At 38.0% G+C, this 20,773-nt stretch overlaps 1 protein-coding gene and 1 long non-coding RNA gene across 8 annotated transcripts in view; one reads left to right on the forward strand and one right to left on the reverse strand.

Annotated features, from left to right (window-relative positions):
* The window catches only part of SULF1 (sulfatase 1), a 184,772-nt gene that overhangs the window by 86,963 nt on the left and 77,036 nt on the right, over positions 1 to 20,773 (forward strand). The gene's annotated exons all lie outside the window — the stretch shown is intronic.
* LOC135443327 (uncharacterized) lies at positions 16,083 to 17,013 on the reverse strand. The gene is made up of 3 exons (XR_010438966.1): positions 16,878 to 17,013; positions 16,284 to 16,386; positions 16,083 to 16,134 (listed from the first exon to the last, which is right to left on the reverse strand). It is a non-coding gene; the product is annotated as an uncharacterized LOC135443327 (long non-coding RNA).

Consider the following 20,773-nt stretch of genomic DNA (forward strand, 5'->3'; position numbering starts at 1 on the left):
GATAAAATGCAGTTTTCCTGTAGGGAAAGATATACATTAAGCAAAAATAATGGTTTGGAATTTTCCCTTGTTTATGTGAACATGATGATTATGAAAACATGAACCTAATCTCAGTGTATGCAGCTGGTCATGGTAAAGAAAAAGCATTTTGCAAGCTGTCTTATGTGACTCTGCCAAAGCAATTCCAAAGTATCTGTGGTAGTTCTGTGCTTTCAAGGTCTGGCTGACTTTTAGGTGGAACTCATAGCAAGTTGTGTGGTGACCTCGTGATGTGGGAATTGTGGCAATAGACTCAGTATCAAATCATACATCTCAGCTTAACAAATAAAAATATAAAGCCACATGACAGAACACAGGGCAGGGAGTTTGAAATGCTCTGAGATTCATTTTTTCCCCTCAGCTATATTATTTTCTGTCACCTCATTTACATAAAGTATTTCTGGTTAAACAATTTGCAAATGCATGTGATTTAATAGCAGGTATATGTGTGGCAGAGGTAAATTTGGACTTAAAATTAAGACATTGCTAACAGTGAAAGACAGCTGGTATACATCAAGTTTATTTCACGTGCAAGTCTTTGTATGGAATTTTCTTGGAACCAGTAACTTTCTGACATGTTAGCTCATAGTTTATTTTAATTACAAAGTATCTAAATTTCCAGATCTTCAGATAATGTTTCATAATTACTAGAATTAACATAAGCTTATTCAATCTGCTTTATTTTCCCTCCAGATGTGTGGCTGCATAATGGTCCCATATAAAGCAGATATTTTCTTGCATGCAGCATATCAGAATATCCACACTTTCCTATACCAGTGATCTAGTAATTAACTTAATTTGCAACTTAATTTTCTCTCCCAGCTTTATCTAAATTTTTACTACATTTATCTGTAGGTTTATCTATAATTTTCCTACATTGCTCTTGAAGAGGTTAACCAGACTAAGGTCAAGAAAATGCATGCCACAGATTTCCACAGAAGTGGAAGAATATGATATAAATTAGTGCTCTTGATTTTGATGGAGAGAATGGATTGGATTATTATTTGCCATACCTTCCAGTCCTACTCAATGAAATGACAAGTGATCATTTTGATCATGTTCCCAGTCTACCAAAGGCAGGAAGCCCAAATAGTCTTAAGAAGGATGTTATATTGGAAGAATTCCAAGAATTTTTGCAGATCCAAAGGTTAATTTTTTTTTTTTTTTTTAGAGCTTGCACATTTTTTAATCTAACGTGAAACTTCAGTGGTTTACTCTTCATTGACTACATTATCTACTGTTCTAGAGAGATTTTACAAGTTTATAAACATACCCTTTCGCTACAGATTTAGGGTCATAGTGAACCTATAACTGTGAATGTACAGAAATGTAATTCACATTTGTCAGTATTAGGAATGCCTTTAGAATATTTATTATGAAATAAAGTGTTATCACTTGCACCATGGATAAAATAGTTGGGGAGTTCCAAGAAAAATGTAAAGGCAACTTTGTGACCTGAAGCTTAAAACCCATGTCTCTCATGTATATAATCTATTAATGACACACTCAGTGCAAAGACTTTTCTGGCACATTATCCACTAACATTCCACAATCCAACTTCAGTTAAGCTGAATTGTACTGAACCCTGGGGGTCAGATTTTTAGAAATGTAGTTTCATTACTGCCCACACATGTATCCCAGCTCTAAATATACACACAGGGTTCCCAGTTTATTTTTGGGAAGTGAAAGAGCTTGAAATACCCATTTCAGTCCACCTGAAATGAGCATGATCCTGAAATGAGAGCTGGAGAAGCTTGCATGTTACAGGACCTAAGAGAGTGAATCTGTATGAGGTCAAGAGTATGTGGCTGACCGGCAGTGTCTCCAAGAGAAACCCAGGTAGATGCTCAGATGGGTCTCACAGAATAGTTCAGAAAAATCCCAGCAGTCAGTAGTTTGCTAGGAGAGGTTGGGAAGCTGAGGAACGGACACACAGAACATTAGAGCATGTAACATTTTCTTGCAGTTCAGTGCATCACCCTTCATTTTACTGTGTGCACACTGAGGGTCCATCAACAAGGTATTGCTGAGAATCCTGCCTGCAGGTGTACAGCAGAGCTACTGTCCTTTTTTAGGGCTCCTTTTTCTGTGCTGTGATGCTTCATTTTTATTTGTCTACACAGGATGCAGCCAAGTTTTGCAGAATCTGTAATAAGCTTTTCTCTAGCCAGAATTTTGTCGTGTCCTCCTTGTCTAGAGGCTTTTTCTTTCTCTCCTGCTAAAAGGTCACAAGGAAATACCCATCAAAAATAGGGAGGTTCTTTAGGAAAAGTCCTCTAACACATACAGAGAGGTGCATCTCTGTATTGTGTGCCTATACAAGTTCAGACATGCACCCACAAAAAGATTATCTTCCAACAAGCCTGACAAGAAGCTAGTCACTTCTGCATACCCCTGTGTGATCTCTACCACCAGTGACTTTAGTTCTCTGAGTACCATATTCCACTTTTGCCAATAAAACTGATTTTTTTTCCTCTCTTGTTGTGAAATTTCTCAGTTAAGAAAAGTGGATTATGTAGAAGGGGGTTATTAGTTGAAAGGCAAGGGGGGAGTGGTAAATAATTTCTAACTACAATACTTATAGCTGAAAAAATTAGATATTAGAAAACTGCACAAATTTGCCCCTTCTTTTCCTCTCCAGTTTGTGACTTTCTTGCCTACATCATATTTCTGTTCTGACCTGGTAAACAAGAGCCTTTTCCATTTGGTTTTCTTTCCCATCACACTCTCACACATAAGCCTTTCCTATGTTTCTCTATATAAACTGTTGATTAAGATCTAGAGGGAGTTATTTTACATACTGTCAATACAGTAGAAAGTCTGTGATCTCAGAGCTTTCCCTTTAGAAGCTGTGAAAATGAAGATTCTTGGCTTCATTTTTAGTATATCTGTAACCTACCACATGTCACTTAACTTGTTTGCCTTTGTGGCTGCTCATCCCTATTAAATTAGTTCACACCAGTAGAGCTGCAAAGAGAAAGGATGAGGTTTTTCTCCTTCGTTTCCTCCTGCTACTTAGTGGGAAGGGGTTCTCAGCTGCTGATTATGTTGCTTCACTGGTTTCCTTGCTGGTGAGTTTCTCTGCGCCCCATGCCTTAATGAGGAACAGGCAGTCAGCAGTTCCGTGGGCAGCGTGCTCAGAGCGTGCTCGGGAAAAGAGACACGGGCAGGAGTAAAAGAGATCCAAATAGCTTCCCTTCCAACCTGCACCAAAAGGAAGGCAGGAACTTTTTTTCTAAGTTTACTCTTAGGATTTCAAGAGCAAACTGTCAAATTGCTAGTCTCTGGAAGTATTTATGAACCTTTTCCTGCATTTAGGTGGTGGGTTTTTTGCCTTGTAAGAGCCAAGTCATTTCCTCCCTGTCCAGTATCAGTCATTACTTACTGGAGAAATGTAACCATGCAAGGGCACCAAAATAAAACATGCATGGTCTGATAAAAATAATATTTCATGTAAGAAATGTTTTTAAGGTGGATATTGTAGAAGAACTGTATGTGTCACTATTTCCTCTGCCTCCTCCCAAAGATTTCCCATCAGATGAACGTTTAAAAACTGTGATTTTTTTCAACCATTCTCTTCTACTGCCAGTAACTTGATCCAAAAGTATCTCAACATTTTTCTTGCGAAAATGCAAAGTTGCCCTAGTTGGATTTTAATTGTTATAGAATCATAGTCATAGAATGGTTTGGGTTGGAACACATCTTAAAGACCATCTAGATCCAAATCCCCACCCTGGACTGGAGCACCCTCCCTAGACCTTAATGCCCCATCCAAGCTGGCCTTGAACTCTTCCAGAGACAGGGCATCCACAGCTTCTCTGGGTGACCTGTTCCAGTGCCTCACCATCCTCAGAGAAAAGAATTTCTTCCTAATATCTGACTTAAATTGATCCTTATGCCTTTTAAAGCCATCCCCTACACGGCCTTGTAAAATGTACCCCTCCTGTTCTTCAGTACTAAAAGGCTGCCCTAAGGTCTTCCTGGAACATTTTCTTCTCCAGGTTGAACAATCCCAACTGTTTCAGCCTGTCTTCAGAGGAGAGGTGCTCCAGCCCTCTCATCATCTTAATGGCCCTCCTGTGGATGTGCTTCAACAGCTCCATGTTCTTCTGGTGCTGGGAACCCCAAGAGCTGGATGCAGCACTCCAAGTGGGGTCTCACGAGAGTGAAGTGGAGGGGTGAAATCACCTCCCTCGACAGGCTGGCCACTCTCTTTGTCAGTGGCCAGCATGTTGGCTTTCTCGGCTCAAAGTGCACATTGCTGGGTAATGCTGAGCTTCTTGCCAACCAAGTCTTTACCTCAGGACTGCTCTCAATCCTTTCTCTGCCCAGTCCATATTTGTGCTTTGTTCACATGCAGGACCTTGCACTTGGCCTTGTTCATCTTCATGAGATTCACATGGGAACTAGATCACATAGTATAGTCTGGGAAAGAAAGAAAGAAAAGAATACTAGAAAGGAAACTCTTTTGTGACGTTACACATTAGACCAAAATGACAAAAGAAAACTGTTAAAGCAAAAGCATGCAAACAGGCAGAACTGCCTAATGTCACGTAAGTGGTGAGATAAAGTAATATTAAAACTGTAAATGCTTTTTGAGTGAGGTACATGGGTATATGGGTAACATTTTTTCACAGAGGACTTTTTTGGACATCCAGAAAAAAATTATGTATCTGCAACTGCTTAAATCTACTTGCAGTGAGAAAAGTATTTGGACATGTGTTTATATATGTGCTATTGACATAGCAATGAAGCAGCTTACTGACTCAGGGCCAAGAAACAGTGATGGTAAAACTTTCCAGCATTTGTAGTTGCCTTGCAGTTTTTCATAAGACATCATTCCTTATTGTTGCCTCAAGTTGTAATCATTTTCCCTACTGCCTCCTTACTTCTGGGGAAGAATTCAACCATGTTTCACACTTTATTCCTCATGTGGAAGAAAAATTCATGGGTTTCCAGCCAGTTTTGTGGTTCCTAATATACAGGAATGTGTACAGAAGAGAGAGAGGTGTTTGTATGAGACTCCATATATAAGATATCATCCCCTTCTCAGCTTCTTTGGTGTGACATTGCAGTGTGAAAACTGACGCCCTAGTTAATTGGATAAACTGGTATTTAGAGGAATCTAGTCCCACCTTCTTGCTCCGGGCAAGACTTTCTGTGTGACAGCACCACAGCCAATGCCCCAGGGAAAACATTGCTTCACCACCTCTCAGGACAGGCACATTTAAGATTGTGAAGTGCTTGGGCAAGGCAGTAGTGGGATGCTCATAAATGCCACAGAGAAATCCCAGGCTCCATGGCTCAAGAGCCGTGTATCACACGGGGAGCACATTTATCTCCAGGAGCTGATCCTGGAAGCTGCAGGCCACAACAGTTCCCACTGAAGGCTTTCCCTGACCCCTCAGTGATCAGAGATTCTATGGGATTTTGAAATCCTGTGAGATGTAAGTTAGGATGACTAAGGTAATAAAATATAAACACTGATTAACAAAGCAGGTCTTTATAGCCATTAAATTTATATTTATAAATAGCCATAGACATGACTGAGTGACAATGTTCAACCATGCAACAAATTAAAAGCAAATAAAGATATGATGACACAGTAATTGTGACTGAAATGAAAACATTCTTTACCAGCATTTTTAGATTCTTATACACACATTAACTTTTTCTTTTAGGTAGCAGGCCTTCCCTACTTCATAGTTTAAATGGTACCAAATTAAACCATCGTGCACACTGTGTGTTCCTGAATTTTTAAAGCTCCGCATGACTATTGAAATAATCCAGACAACAAAAGAAAACAGTTTTTCTGTGAAAAATTAGACTTTGAATTTCATTTATGATTCAGATAAATTCATAAATATCCCCATGGCCATGATGCCATGGAAGTGGTGAACTGTGTTTACACAGCCTAATGCTTAGGTTACACTTAAAATTCCAGAAGGATTATATTCTGCCGTGTTCAGAACATAGTGGCTGTATTTTATGCCTCAAGGTACCCAACAGGATCATGAAGAATTTTTAACCATATAAAAGAAGATGTGCATTTTAAAAATATTTTGGGGTGGAAGTGGTGATTTTTATTTTTTCTTCTATCTTGTACCAGCTGCTATTGTACCAACTTAAGCATGCATGATCTGATTCTCAGGTGCATGGCAATTTTTGGCTGGGTCTGGTGAGAAAAGTCTCTGTTGAGATTTTTCTTCCAATCTGAGTATTGTATCACACACTCAACATAGGCTGGGATTAAAATAAAGAGAAGTTAAAGTGAAGCATGGTGCTGAAATACAGCATTAACAAAGATCTAACTGTTAACTCACAGGCTATTAACTAGAATAGACAATACAGCAATGCTTATAGGTAGAAAAAATGGTGGTAAGAGAGAGCTGAGTGGATCTGTCTCATTCCAGGAATATATGAAAGGTAGAACACCTCTACTGACTTCTGAAAATTTTGTGGATATTTATTAATGTGCAACTCTGTCATAAGACCAATATCAGAAAGGTTCCATGTCTTCTGTGGTTCATGGTGGTTACAGTGACCCTGTTAAAGCTATTCAGCTTCTGCAAGCAAGTTTACAAGCATAACCTCTATCTTAGGTTATCCCTATTACTAAATACATATCCCTATTACTAAAGGTAGATGGGCTACACTAGATACATTTCTGTAGAAAAAGTTTTCAGCCTCCAAATTTTAGATGTCCTGTATAGAGTTATTCATTCAATTATCAGCATTGTAGCAGCTGAATGAGACATCTCTCTTTGGAAGACTTCTCTTCTGGTTTTGCTCTTGCGTTAGTTCTAAATTTGCTATTCATCAAGTAAAATTGCTGAGTAAGAAAGCATCACTTTGCAAGTTGAATTTTCAGTGCAGGATAATAGTTAATATGCATTCTTGATCTGTATATTGAAGAATGAAAAAGTAGTTCTATTGATCAGTTTTAAAAGCCAAACTTGAAATGAGTGCACTTTTTGTCTAAAAACGGCATAAGAAATTTCTGGCTCTGATGTTTCACTGTCTATTTTTTTGTTTTGGTTTGTGGGGTTTTTTTCTTTCTGCAGACAGGTCCTTTCTGTAAGTATAAATAAAGTAAGACATTTTCATGTTGCACTGTTACTTCACAATATGAAGAAAACAAGAGGGATCATTTCACCCATCATTGAAATGCAGCCATTTCAGTGATGTGTCATTTTATGGATGCTAGCAAACTAAACAAGGGGTTAATGAGCTCTAGAATATGCTGTTAAAACTGCAGAGAAAACTGAAAAACTGTTTCGATAAAGGGAGATGTTTGACCTGCTTCAAGGTATAAAAGAAAATTTGTGATTCTCCTAAGTCGACAAGCCCTAGATTAATGTTAGTGTCAAACTGACTCTGTGTTAAGCTCATTTGATGTACCTCTGGGCTACAAGATGTTACTTTGCCAGCAGCAAAGGTCACGTGTTTTCAGGTACTGACAGTGCAAGTAATGACAAGTTGTTTCTGTCTTTGAGTGGTTCAGGGTCTTTTTAGCTTTCATTCAATGAATTTGGCAAAGTGTAGCCTCTGCCCAAGAGGGCCCTGTGCTTTGAGCATACAGCTGAGGGAATTATTAAACCTCCAGCTCTGAAATCTATAGCCTCATTTAGTTCAGACCTCCCAAAGGAATGTTTATGCCCTTAGCTAAATAGCAAACAATTTTTACATGGGTGGAAAATTTCTTCTTGATCAAAAAAAAGAAAGAGGAAGAATCATTTCTATATTTAGCCCTAAGAACATTTTTTTAAAAATACATTTAGGTATGGTAGGTCAAACCAGACTTACAATTACGGTTATAGAAAACAAGAGCTTTTGTGAAACTTTGTGAGCACCAGTCTTAAGGAAGGAAGCCTGATCAAATAGCTGAAACTCAGGAGCAGAGCTGAAGTGCTGCTTTCCTGGCTCCTTCCTGGGTTGTTGAGTGACAAAATAAGTCGTGTAACAATACCAAGATTTACACAATGTTGTGAGTCATCTCTAACAGGTAATCAGAAAATACATTAAGCCTCTCAGATGGGAGCCCAAAACTTCCCAAACAGTCACAGAGTACACATGACTTCTCCTGTGCCTTGGAGTGGTGAAGAGTGCTTTGAGAAAAGTTTTGTCCTCTGAGGCAAAGGGCAATAAAGGGAGTTTAGGTTAGAATGCTCTGGGAACATAATTTGCTAAGTATTATCTGACACCTACAAGCTGTGGGGTAGGTTTTTTAGCTCCCAGCATGAGATCTGAGCAAGGGGAAATGATAACAGCTTGTAGTGGATGACAAGGGCTTGGATACCCCAGATAGCTGTCTCTTGCACAAACACAGATACAGTCAGTCTTCTCTGAGAAACAGATGCTTGGAGCCTGAAGTCATGTCCTTCCTCAGTCTCAGTGCTTGCTCTTAGCCTCTTTCTACATTATCCCAAAATTTTTGTTTGATGAGAAGCAGAAACGTCTCAAAAATGCCAGCAGCCCATCATCACATCAAGAGATCTAACCTGCAGAACTAAGGCCCCCCACTTAGCATATGGATCTTACCAGGACCAGCTTTCCTAGGAGAGGTGTATTTAACCTCTTGTCACCATTGCCTGGTGACTGAGGAACACTCCTGGGATGGGGCTGGATCTCCAGATCTCTTCATGAAGAGGAACCCTTGAAACTGAGACTTCCAGTTTCTGATGGATCCCCAGCATCCCATGAATTTTCCATGAACAGTGTGTGCCTCACAAATAGGAGTCCTTTAGAGAATTATGCCTGTTTTGCATCTCCCAAACAGCTTTAGCTAAAAGGCAGGATCTCAAGCAATTAGTGCAACATAGACAGGGTGACAACTGAGCAGACCCAGAAGCCCAGCATTAGGTCTCCAAAGAACTTGAGGTATCTTAAGCTGTGCAGCACGATAGGTACGGATTATTTTAATTGCTCTTGTGAAGTTAAGCCCCTGAGTTTCTCTGAAAGGGCAATGATGTGATTTGTGGCATACTTGCTGAAAAGCACATTGGTTCATGCTGTAGCGACCCAAGTACCAACAGAGATTGTTAATCTGTTTGTATATATATGTGTCACAGTTCTTAGAAGTGCCTATAAAGGATTTAATTGAACCTGATTAGCTTAATCGGCACAGATTTCTACATGGACATGCCTTTCTCACATCTGTGCCATTTGTTTCACTACCTCCTTTCTCTTTTTCCTTTAGTCACAGTTTTTCTTAACAAAGTTTACATAGCTTTAAAGTCCATAGACTTTTCTCTGGGTATTTTCCTTTCTATTCTCTTTTCAGTTGCATTTTTTATCTCTGTAGAAAGTTGCAGATGGTGTAAAACTGGCAAAAAGTAATATAAGGAGCAAAAAGATGAGACTAAATACCCAAAAATGGAATGTAGTTTGCCCTCAAGCTTTTCATGGCAAAATTTGGGATCTGGACATTTCCCAGATCCCAAATTAGGACAGCTAAGCAGAGAAAGGGGAACAGACCACCATAGAGTATGTTGATGCATTAGGCTTCAGGAGAAAGTAAAAAAAATATTAGAGGACAAAGCTGGCCATGCTTCCCCTCACAGTAACATTGGGTACTCAGGCACAACCTCCCTAAAGCAGAAGGAAAAGCATAAAAAAATATTTTTAGTACTACTATGTCAGTGTCAGACTCTTCCAAAGGCAACAGCATTTTCTTTGTTTGCATTGACAAAATTCAGGGTTACAATTTTTTCTTCTGAATACATGACTGTATTTTTCATCTGAACTTCAGATTGCAAAACATTAATATTTTTTTCCTCCCTTTATGAGAAAATAAATATACTAAGCTTTAAATGTATGCATAAGAAAGGAACATAAAACATGTATGTGTATGTGCACCTGCAAGGAGATGTCGATGAAGACATAGGTGTCGCTTCTAGCCTTGTGACAATCACTGCTTCCCCAGACACAAGCTGGGAAAACATGAAAATGTATGAAACTGTCTCCACTGTGACTATTTAATCTTCTTCCTCTTCTTCTGTCACTTTTGTACTTGTACAATAATTGTACCTTTGCATGCAATTTGAAGGAGCATCACTGGGGAGATTTTAATTTATCTATGTATGGTAGATTATATTCTAAAACTTTCATATTTTCACTTTTCAATATTTTCTCTGTAAAAAGGGTAAGGTAATAGCTCAGAAAATGACACCAGTTATCTCATCTGCTGAGTTGGATCAGGACACTTAGACATAGGTGCTAGGTTGTGAATATCTGGACTCCCATTATAGGCAAAAGTGTTTGAGTCAATACAGCCAGTGGAGCTTGGACAGAGAAATAATTTCCAGGTTCCCCCAACTGTACAGGCTAGATTGTCCTCCATCATAAGAGCTTAAATATCTACCAGCATTTTGAGAATTAAATCTTGATGTCAGCAGTGCAGAGGTGAATCATTTAAGTAGATGCAGATGTAGGTGTGAAGTAGACAGTGATTGAATTAAAACTGTTGTGATTGAAAAGTGAATAAAGTCCTATTCTGTTATGTAGCCATCAGGTGTAATTAAAATCCAGTGCATGGTTAACTGACTTTTATTTACCTATAATAGGAGGGATATATATGCTGTATTCGTGAGGCAAGTAACTCTAAATTACTTTTTTCATATTTAAGCTATTCAGGGTGGTCAGTAAACATTTAGTAATGCTCACTCCCATTAAGCATTACATAAGTCAATTACACTTACTCATTTCCAAGGAAAATATTAAAACCAGAAGTCAGAGAGCTAATCCTGCAGAGTTTGAACAATTCCAAATAATGATTAGTACCATACTTGTTTAGCACTAAGTATGATGAAGGCCTCAGGGTTCATACCACAAGACAGGCTGATCCCAAGACCCATGGAGCACTGACAAAGTCTCAAAACAGACCTGAAGGGATTCATAGATCTCCATGCTTGATCCCATGCATGGAGGTGAATCTGACTTTAAATAACAAGATTCAGTCTTGTTTTTCTATGCAAAACAAGTTGCTGACAGCCTAGAAATAAAGAAGGGGTTTAATTTCTATTCAGCTCTGAGCTCTTAAATTTTTCTGTCTCAGCACTGCCTCACTAGGTATGTTGGTTGTGCACCCATTCAGGAGCAGGATACAGTCAGCACTTAAATTATCCATGTGTTGTAGATTATTCATGCCACAGGTATCAGCTGAAGCAGAGAGCTGCATGAATGCTGCTAAAGTCCTTCCAGGAGCATCTCAGCTCTGTAATCAGTACAGCTGCTTTTGAGTTGCACAGAACTGGAGATCATAAGCCCATATAAATCTTATCTGGCTCGATAGTAAGCCAGCTCCCTGGGAAGCACAGAGACTGGTGGTGTTGACCTTTATCCAGCTGGGGTTTATTAATTTTGGCTCAATGCTGCTCTGCCAAACCCATAGCGGAGCTGGCTCTGGTGGAGGTGACTGTCTGACAGGTGACAAGGGGTGGAGGGAATGAAGAATTACTTCTGAACCACGTGCATTTTTCTAGAAGAGGAGTTTGCAAATTATTAGAGGAGGCACTGTGCTACAAGATTCCAGACAGTTTGGCCCTGTTTTAAATTTTTTTTTAAATTTTTTAAATTCTTTTATTTTATTTTAATATTTCAATTTCAACTAACGTGTCTTTTTGAAGTGATTGGAGGAGTTGCATGGACTTGTGTACAATCAGAAAACTCAATTCTAGATAGCTATAGATTGAGGAGACTTTAGTGCTTTATTTAGTTTTCATAGGACAGATGTTTTTAGGCTGCCAACAAGTAATCCATTTTAAAGATGCCTATTCATCTTTAAAATGTGCTTCACATCAGGTGACTTCATTGCATCAATCCTAGGCTGACATTGACCTGGACTGCTCTTGCAAGCCTATGGGATGAAATAGATCTCCAGCACTAATTTTTCAATTTCTCCAAACTTTTATTACCAGTTCATATGCAGTTTCTTCACATGACAGTGAGACACATATGTTCTAGACTAAACTTGAAAGCCTAGGCTCAGATTTAGTAAAGTCTTAGCAGTTTATAGTGGCTGTGAAAATTGCTCAGTTAAAGCATGGCGCTTCCATATCTGATGGAGGCATTTCCAATAAAGTTATTCCTAGAGGCCCTTGGTTTTATTTTGTCAAGAGCAGAGAATTCTGAACAATAGACTTTCGGATAATTCAGTAGGATTCTTTATGACTTTATGTTAATTTTTCCCTTCAAAGGTTCTATTTCAAGTATTAGAGGTTCTAAAACTATAATGTCAGCTTGTGTATAAATGACACCAGAAACCTCAAACATTCTGTTAGACAATGGAAAAGAAAATACATGGACAAGACAGAGACATGACTAGAGAAAATGTAACAAGAAAAATATCTTAATTGTGATGAAGAAAATATTTCTTTGGCCTGCAAATATTTTTTATTTTTATAGCAACTTATAATCAAAAACTTTCTAAAATATTAATCAATTGAGTCTCACAATTTGAAAGGTGAATAAGAGTTACATTGGGATGGTCCTGTTTTTCACTGGAGTACAGCCTGATCCACTTGTGATTGATATTTGACAAAATACAAAGCTGTTGATCCAGATGGTAATAATCACATACAGAAAGTATTTCTAGATCATAACTGTAGTCAAGATTTTGATCCAAAGTTCCTAGCATTTAATGTAAGCAGCGGCAGAATTAAGACACTGCTCAAACTGAGAAGGGAGTTGCTGTCAGCATTGTCTGTTAAATGCATTGGGAACTGCCATAAATACAGGTAGTTCCAACCATGCCTTGCTAATTGCCTGGGTAAGTCCCTCAATCTTCCCTTATCAAAACAAGGACCAAAGACACACCATGTGGAACAGATTCTGAAAGCTCTGTGGAGCCAGAAAAATCTGTTGCCTGTGACCTCAGAGAAAATTTCACATTTGGTAAGACTTCAGTTTGATTGTATTTCTTTGAGCCTTTCTGCTATAAGTGTTTAATAATTTGAACTATGTCAATAATTGCCCAAGTTTGCCTACATGAGCTAAGTCATTTAAGAAATTACTTAGGAAAGTAATGAATTTGATGAGAGTATAAGTTAAACTAATTAATCATCAGTTAGTCATGGTCTTGTGTCTAGACAAGCAACAGTCTTACAATATGCAGTACCTGAGGCAAACAAGTAAAAATACTCCATTTCACATGAATCTTTTATTTCACTGTGATTGTGGTAGTGTATAGACATACTATAACTTAATTAAAATGCAAAACCCAATGTACTTTGTCCTTACAGTGTCCTTACTGTTTGCCCTCACAGTGATGTAATCCAGATACTGTATTCTTCAATTTAATTTCCTCAGCCTGTTGGAAAAAGAAAGCCTCTTTCATGAAAACACATCTTTCCCTAAAGCTTCAGAAGTTTTAAGTGTATGTATGTAACTAGCAAACTAATCTGTCTTCAAGTTGCTCCTGTTGCAGAACTGTAATTCAGATAATTCGGAAAACAGAAAGTTTTCTGTACAAAGCTCAGAACCATTTCTTTGTAGATGAAATTCAGTGCTTATCACAGCATCTAGAGCAGCTTTTGTTAGCACATCCTTTCTGTCCTGTAAGTCTCCTGGAGCTGAATGTTCTGCAGCAGCTTCAGAGCCTCAGTGTGTTTCTAACAACTAATAGCTACACATGATACAGTGCTGCAGCTGAGCTTTGATGGGACAAGGGTTTTTATATCCGTAGTGGATTTTTATCCAAGAGGAATCATGTCTCTGTTTTAACAGCAGAAACTTTTCAAAAAGGCTTTTGTGGTTTTAGCTGTCATTTTCAACTTTAAGAATCTAAAGGGCAGTTTAGCATATTTAACATTCGCTTGACAGACCCTTGGCGTGTCCCTTATCTCTATCCAGTGGTTTCCTACCTGGAAAGCTCCTTTCAGCTCACCTGAATGAACTTTCAGTCCACTGGAGTGAAACTCTTTCAGCTGCTCCTGCAGCTTCTTTTTACTCTGTTTCTCAAATCTGTGTGAACTTTACCAAAGCTAGCAGAGCTGAAAACAGAGCGGTAACTAGGAATTAAGAAGCTGATAACACCAGTGTGGCCAAATGTACTAATCATAAAACAAAACAGTAAAATTTCACTGCTTGAATAAAAGCTTGCTTGTTATACTATACAAATTCCTTTATTTTACATTCTCAGTGGAAGATGGAATAAATGTGTCTTTTTTATGGGATGATTTAGTTCATTCATACCATAGCCATAGGCAAAATTCCTCAGCACACTATATTTTGCTGTGAAAATATTCCTGTTCTGAAGTCAAGTTCAAATGTTTAATCACCTAGATATATGAACAAACAAAATGTTTAACATTTCATGTCACTTTTTAACAAAGTCCATTTTATATACAAAAAAAATGCTCCTAGCTAATTCTTGAGTTTACTTTGTACCAACCCCAGTGCCAACCGTACTGAACCCTTGAATACCCAAGGACTAGGTGCAATAATATGAAAGTACAGTAAAAACAAATTACTATATTCACTTTAAGTGCATTAATTGCAGAGGAGGCCCTGCATTAGCAAGGTGTCCAAGGAACTTAAGGCAATTATGTGATGTAAAGCTGTAGTGCAATACCATTATTCCCAGCCTTGTAAGACAGCAGCTTTCTTTTTTCTGGGAGAAGAAACAATTCTTCTGCCTGTTTCCAACTTCCCCTCTGCCCTATCAAAAGGAGTACAAGGACAGGATCCTCACCAAAAGATTCTCATGAAGATGGAACTCTCTCATGCAGGAGTACATACAGCTCATATCTTGATAAGATGGCTGCAAAGCAGAGGACAACTGAAATTTCAGACTCTTATGGTTCTGCAGCTTCTTATGTGGCATCCCACTTTCTTAGATGTGAGATTAGCTTTTATTGTATGGCAAAGAAACATGGAATTAAAACCTTTTAATTCTATCAAAGTGAAAACCACGCTTCAGAAGCATGCAGATGGTTTGGCTTGGTATATGGGAGTGTTCCCTCTGATTCTCTGTCATTAAAGGAGGGACTGAAGAGCATGCATTAAATTTTTAACTTTGACCAACTAACTAATTACATTAAAAAAGTAAGTTGGATAAAATTATTCAGATTTGCTTGACAATATGTTGAAAACAAATTCCCTGCACAGCTTCACATATACAGTAGAAAACACATACTTAAAGTGACTTGACTACAGGATTTGTACAAAGAATCAGAGGCAGAAACAGTAGTCAGAAATAAATAATACTTCAAACAAAGTGGAGCAATAGCTCCTGACAGTTTTGTTGATTGATTTTTTAAAATTTATTTTTATTATTTTTTTGAGCACTGAATGATGCTTTGTTTTAGTGGAGGTAAGTTGCCCAAGCTAGCAGGCTTCATGACAGTGAAGTCATGTTTTGATTAACATCAAGACTCCTACTGACCTAAATCAATTCATTGTGCAAACATACGAGAGTCCAAAAAAGTAATACTCAGAATTAATGATGTTTGGTTATCCATTCTCCAGTGAGGTTGAAAACACAGATGAATGTGGTGCCCTTCCCATTGTGTGTCATCAGATCTATCTTCCTCAGTCCTGAAGAAAGCACATTTTTAACACTGCCAGCTCATTCTCCTTTATCAGACATCTCAATTTTTGGCATCATATGATTCTAGGAAAACTTATCTCTAATTTGCAAGAAAGAAATAAACATATTTAGTACCTAGGATTGCCAAAATAGTTTCAAAATGCACTATCTTAGGGGCTAGGAAGCCAAAAGATAAGTAACATAGAACTTATTATTTTTTTAAAGAGTGTTATTTTGAAAACAGTTTCTTGATTTATCTTGGGCATTTGACTGACATATTTTTTGTTTAACACTTGCTGTTGGCAGGAGTAGAGTTTTCATTTCTCAGTGGTTCTCCTGATTTCTGCTGTGCAGTAAAGTGAACATCTCTGTCATTTTCATCCAGAAGAATCATCTTCTTTCTTTAATGCTATTGTTGCTATTGAAGTAAGCAAAAGTGTTGCAAATAATTTCAGAACTGACCTTAACAAAAATATATGTTGAATATCTAAGCAGAGTCTTTCAGACTGTGCCACTCTGGACCTCTTGTGCAGCATGGTTAAATCATCGTTATTCTTTTATTCCCTCTGTATAAATACAACAGCAGTATAAAAATCTTTTTGATGTCTAGGATAGTGTATGGCATCACAGGAAAACTAAGGAGGTCTTCTAAGCTGATTAAATAAAACCAACAAGAGTCACAGGAGGGAAGGGAGGAGGGAAAACACTTGCTCGCCTGATCTGAGATGTTTGCAAAAGCTGCAGCAATCCTCCACCAGTTAAGGATTGAAGTTTCCCGGGTGGACTGATGACCTTTGATGTGATAATTGCTGGTTTTCCTGAAACTCCCAAAAGAGAGCATGTATAGTAGGGTTAGAATAAAAAGGGATAAATATTAATGAAGCATTGGATTTTCATTCAAAAACAGCAGGAGCCAAGCAGTTAAACACTCCTTTTCATCCCATGAAACAGGATATAAACTAAGATCCCTATAATATTTGCCACACAGCTTACAAACCCTAATCTCTGAGTAGTTTTACAGTGTCATGTATCTCTGTAGGTACAAGCTTATTCTGTTGTTGAAAATTTCATTAATTATCTTAGATTTTTCTTCTTTTGAAATTGTCATATAAATTAAAGTTTAATTTTTTTAAGTATTAAGTTTTTCCCTCCAACGTAACACATACATAAGTGTCAGGGTATTAATTTTCAATTAAGTGACCTTAGAAGATTTATTCTTCAGGTAAAGCTCAAGAAAGTGCTCTAGGATAAATGGTGAAAGTATTAGCCTTCTTTTGTTGTGGTTCACATGAAAGTTTTTATCATTTACCTGAATCCAAGTTGATCCTAAGTTACTGCTTTTCAGCATCCACTTGCACACAATTCACTGTCATGTGCTTGACCACAGAAAATAACAAGGATATGTCCTAGAGTGAGTATGCAATTTGATTGCTCTCTCACAAGCTGTGTGAAAAAAAAAATGTTTGCAGAGTAAAAAGAGTCACTATAAGCTCATTGCTTACCACAACAACTTTTTCTAGTTGCTTGGGGGTTTTCTTGGGTTTTTGTTTGGGTTTTTTTTGTAATAGAGACAGAGAGTTTTACTTATCTGGTGAAGTTACTTTCCTCTGGAGATAACTGTTGCTGTAGTTAGTAGGTGAAAAGTTACTTAAGAGTTTGCCAAAAGGCTTACAATCTCCATTTAGATTTAATTTGCATGTCTGTCATGGCTTGAAAAAGATTGAGTATTAGCCTTTCCTCTAGCATGTCAGTCATATTGTGCTGTTATCTTGAAGTATTTTAAAGACAAATAAAATTGAGATTTTCAGACTGATTAGGTGATGTGACTGCAAAGGCATTTTTGCATTGAAGAAATGTCTTTGTTATAGCAGCCATCATATCTGACCTGCTCCCTTGGTCAATAAAGATGAAGGGCTCTTGGTCTGTGGCAGAAGAAACTCATTGTGGCTCTGCTTTCACATGCATACACTTACTGCCAGCCTAGCAACATGCACCTTCTCTCCAAATGATTAATACAGCATCAAATGAGACATACTGTTTCACTGGAAAACATCCTTGTGAGGCTGGCTGAAATGGGAGGTTAAATATCAAAGGGCTAACACAAAGAAAGGGACTGATCAAACAACTAGACTATTCTGTGGTTTACATGGGTTATTTTGCTGATGATTAGGTAAAGAAAAACCTGCTGAGATGAAGAGTAAGCAATTACATATTGAGGAAACTCTCATACTTATTACCTTATTAGTAGTATTCATGGACGGAGAGACCCTCCGCAGGGTGATCCCTTGCTAATTCCTTATCGACAGCGGCTTTGATGTGCATACATTATGTGATTTTCTTGGAGGAAAAGGCAGGAGTTATTCACTGAATACATAACTACCTAGCATCCAAGGAAAATTGCAGAATTGAGGAAACCTTTGTAAATAAAGAAGGCTGCATGTTAACTAAAGCGTGTATCTCATCTTCAGCTGTCAATGTAATTTCCTAGAAGGCTGGTTAATAAAAAGAATAAGAAAAGTAATAAAAATCATAACCACCGGTTAGTTCAAGACAATAATTCCCAGATTGTGAGGGAGACACTACAATGTCAGCACAGATGACAACTTCAGTAATAGCTGGCTGTGGAAGTAGAGGAAACTTTGATTACTTGATCACAAAAGGTTCCTTTTACTGAACTTTAGGTGTGTTACATGTACAAATATGATTTGGAAAAATCATACTTGACAAACATTTTCACTAGAATAGCCATTCCTGGTATTTCCTATGCGAGATACTGCTTTCTTTCTGGTAAGGACCCCGACTCTATGCTGACAGTCATTTTAAACTCCTTTACTGCTCCAGGGCAGGGGAAAGGTACTTGAGAAAAATCAGATTCAGACGTGAGTTGATATTTGGATGTCAGTTAGATAGACTCAAATACAGTGGTGGAATGGAAGAGGACATCTTACCTGTGCCTGTGTCAGTAATGAACCAAAAAAACCCAACAGATGGTGACTACTTTTCAAATGCCAGCAAGTGTTTCTCCTTAAGGCACAAGCCTGTTGTGAGGACTTTCCTCTGTGGCAGCACACAGTCTAGGAACCTGTGAACAAAGCAGCTAAGTAATACCAATAACCTGGTTATGGGATCAGCAAATTCATCTGGCATTACTGTGCTAATTTAGAGTTGTTCAAGATGTGCTGCATTTGCTGCAACAGGTGACATGCCCATTTAACATGATGCAGCTGCCAAGATCGCCCACAACAAAGCAGCAAGCAGATTTTAGTCCTCCCTGTTATTGTCATTACTGAAGTCTGAATGCCCTATAGATCTTGCAATTTAGAATCACTTTGTCTTCAAAGAGAGTGTTGAGGGTTTAAATGTAGAAGGTCTGATGGCTGCATATTTATATGTGGCAGAGAGCCATAACAGCTGAAGATTGCAAAATAAACTTCTCTGAACTGAAAATTTTGTATTAGTAGATAGGTAAATATCAGTAAATCTTTTCAAGTTCCCTTATTTAGCTCCCAAGGTAATGCACATCTTACTTTACTGAAGGTCATGATTTGAGCCCTGCCAGTTGCTAAGCCCCATGGAGGTGCTCACTCACTCCCACCCATCAGAATTGGGGAGAGAATAGGAACAGTAAAGTGGAGAAAACCTGTGGTTTGAGGTAAAGACAGTTAATGACTCTATAAAGAAGGATAATAATGCTACTAACACTCATACTAATAGAGTTAGAATACACAAAAAAAGTGATGGACAATGCAGTTGCTCACCACTCAGTGACCATTACCCAGCCAGTTACCAAGCAGCAGCTTCCAGCCAGCTTTCCCCCGGTTTATATACTGAGCATGATGCTGTATGTTATGGAATATCCCTTGGATCAGCTGTCCCATCCCAACTTCTTGTGCCCCTCCAGCCTTCTCACTGTCTTCAGCATGCGAAGCTGAAAAGCCCTTGACTTAGTATCAAAATTACTTAGCAACAACTGAAAACATGCAATGTGCTCTCAACATTGTTCTGGACTAATCCCAAGATGTGACCCTATACCAGCTACTAGGAAGAAACTGACTGACTGACTGACTGACTGACTAACTAACTAACTAACTCTATCCCAGAAGAAGCCAGGACACAGTCTGTCTCACATCACTACAGTATAGAGCAGTAAGTGAAATGATGCTTTTACTTTGAACATTGACTCAAATATGGCATTGTCACCTTATCATTTATCTTAATCATTTCTGAATAGTTTGCGATCATTTTACAAGTAACGAGATGAATTCAATGTAAAACAGTATTAGCTCAAATGCAAGGTTGATGAATGGGAGTTCAGGAATACATCATCAAGGAGTCTTACCTGAATGATCATCAAGGATCCAAGTTAATGGTCCAGTCTACCTTGACATGTCATCATGCCAAATAAATTAATGAATGGTGTTGGTTTTGAAAAGTCTGTGTGGTATAACATACTCAGTCATAATATCATTGGGTTTTAAGGCAGGCCTTGTACTTATGACTCCTGTAATTTAATATTACAGGGATGTATAATCTGCATTATATCTTTCATTAAGGGTAAAGATGGCCAGAGGATGAGTTTAGCTTTCAAGGATTCAGATTTTTTTCATTTCACAGTGCAATGGGAACAAAAGACTTGCAGTGCTTTTTGTTTTTTCCTTTCCACAGCATGAAATTTTATTGAAATTTATTTTCAGATTGAAAAGTAAAGGTTTTCCATCTGACTCTCATACTTGGGAGTAAGCAAAAAGCTTAGTCTGAAGTCAGACTAGTCAAGCTGATCCTTCCTCATTTTAGTTTCAGTGCTATTGTGTTCATACCAGTGATAATCAATTAACTAATTCTTTCCATGGTAAATCAAGGAACTCTTATGAAGTTTCTTACATAACTTTTCTGTTATGTAAGAATACATGAAAAAATACTGGAAGGATATATTCCATGTATCATTTACAGAGAATGACAGATTAAAAATGTGTCCAAAAGTCCTATTCAACAGGATATTTCCATAACAGATGGCATGAGGAGTAGTTTTTCAAGCCTTAGGCAGGTATTAGATGCTAACTTGTGACATTCATCACTCAGTCTAGGAGATCCATCTGATTCACACTAGTCAATCAGCTGCCTTGGTTTTAAGCAATTTCACGCTAAAAAGAAAATGTATTAGCAATAGGTTTTTTGCTATTTGGTTACAGCTATTTGCTTCCTAAA

The sequence above is a fragment of the Zonotrichia leucophrys genome, chromosome 2 (genome assembly GCF_028769735.1).
Source record: "Zonotrichia leucophrys gambelii isolate GWCS_2022_RI chromosome 2, RI_Zleu_2.0, whole genome shotgun sequence".
NCBI lineage: Eukaryota > Metazoa > Chordata > Aves > Passeriformes > Passerellidae > Zonotrichia > Zonotrichia leucophrys.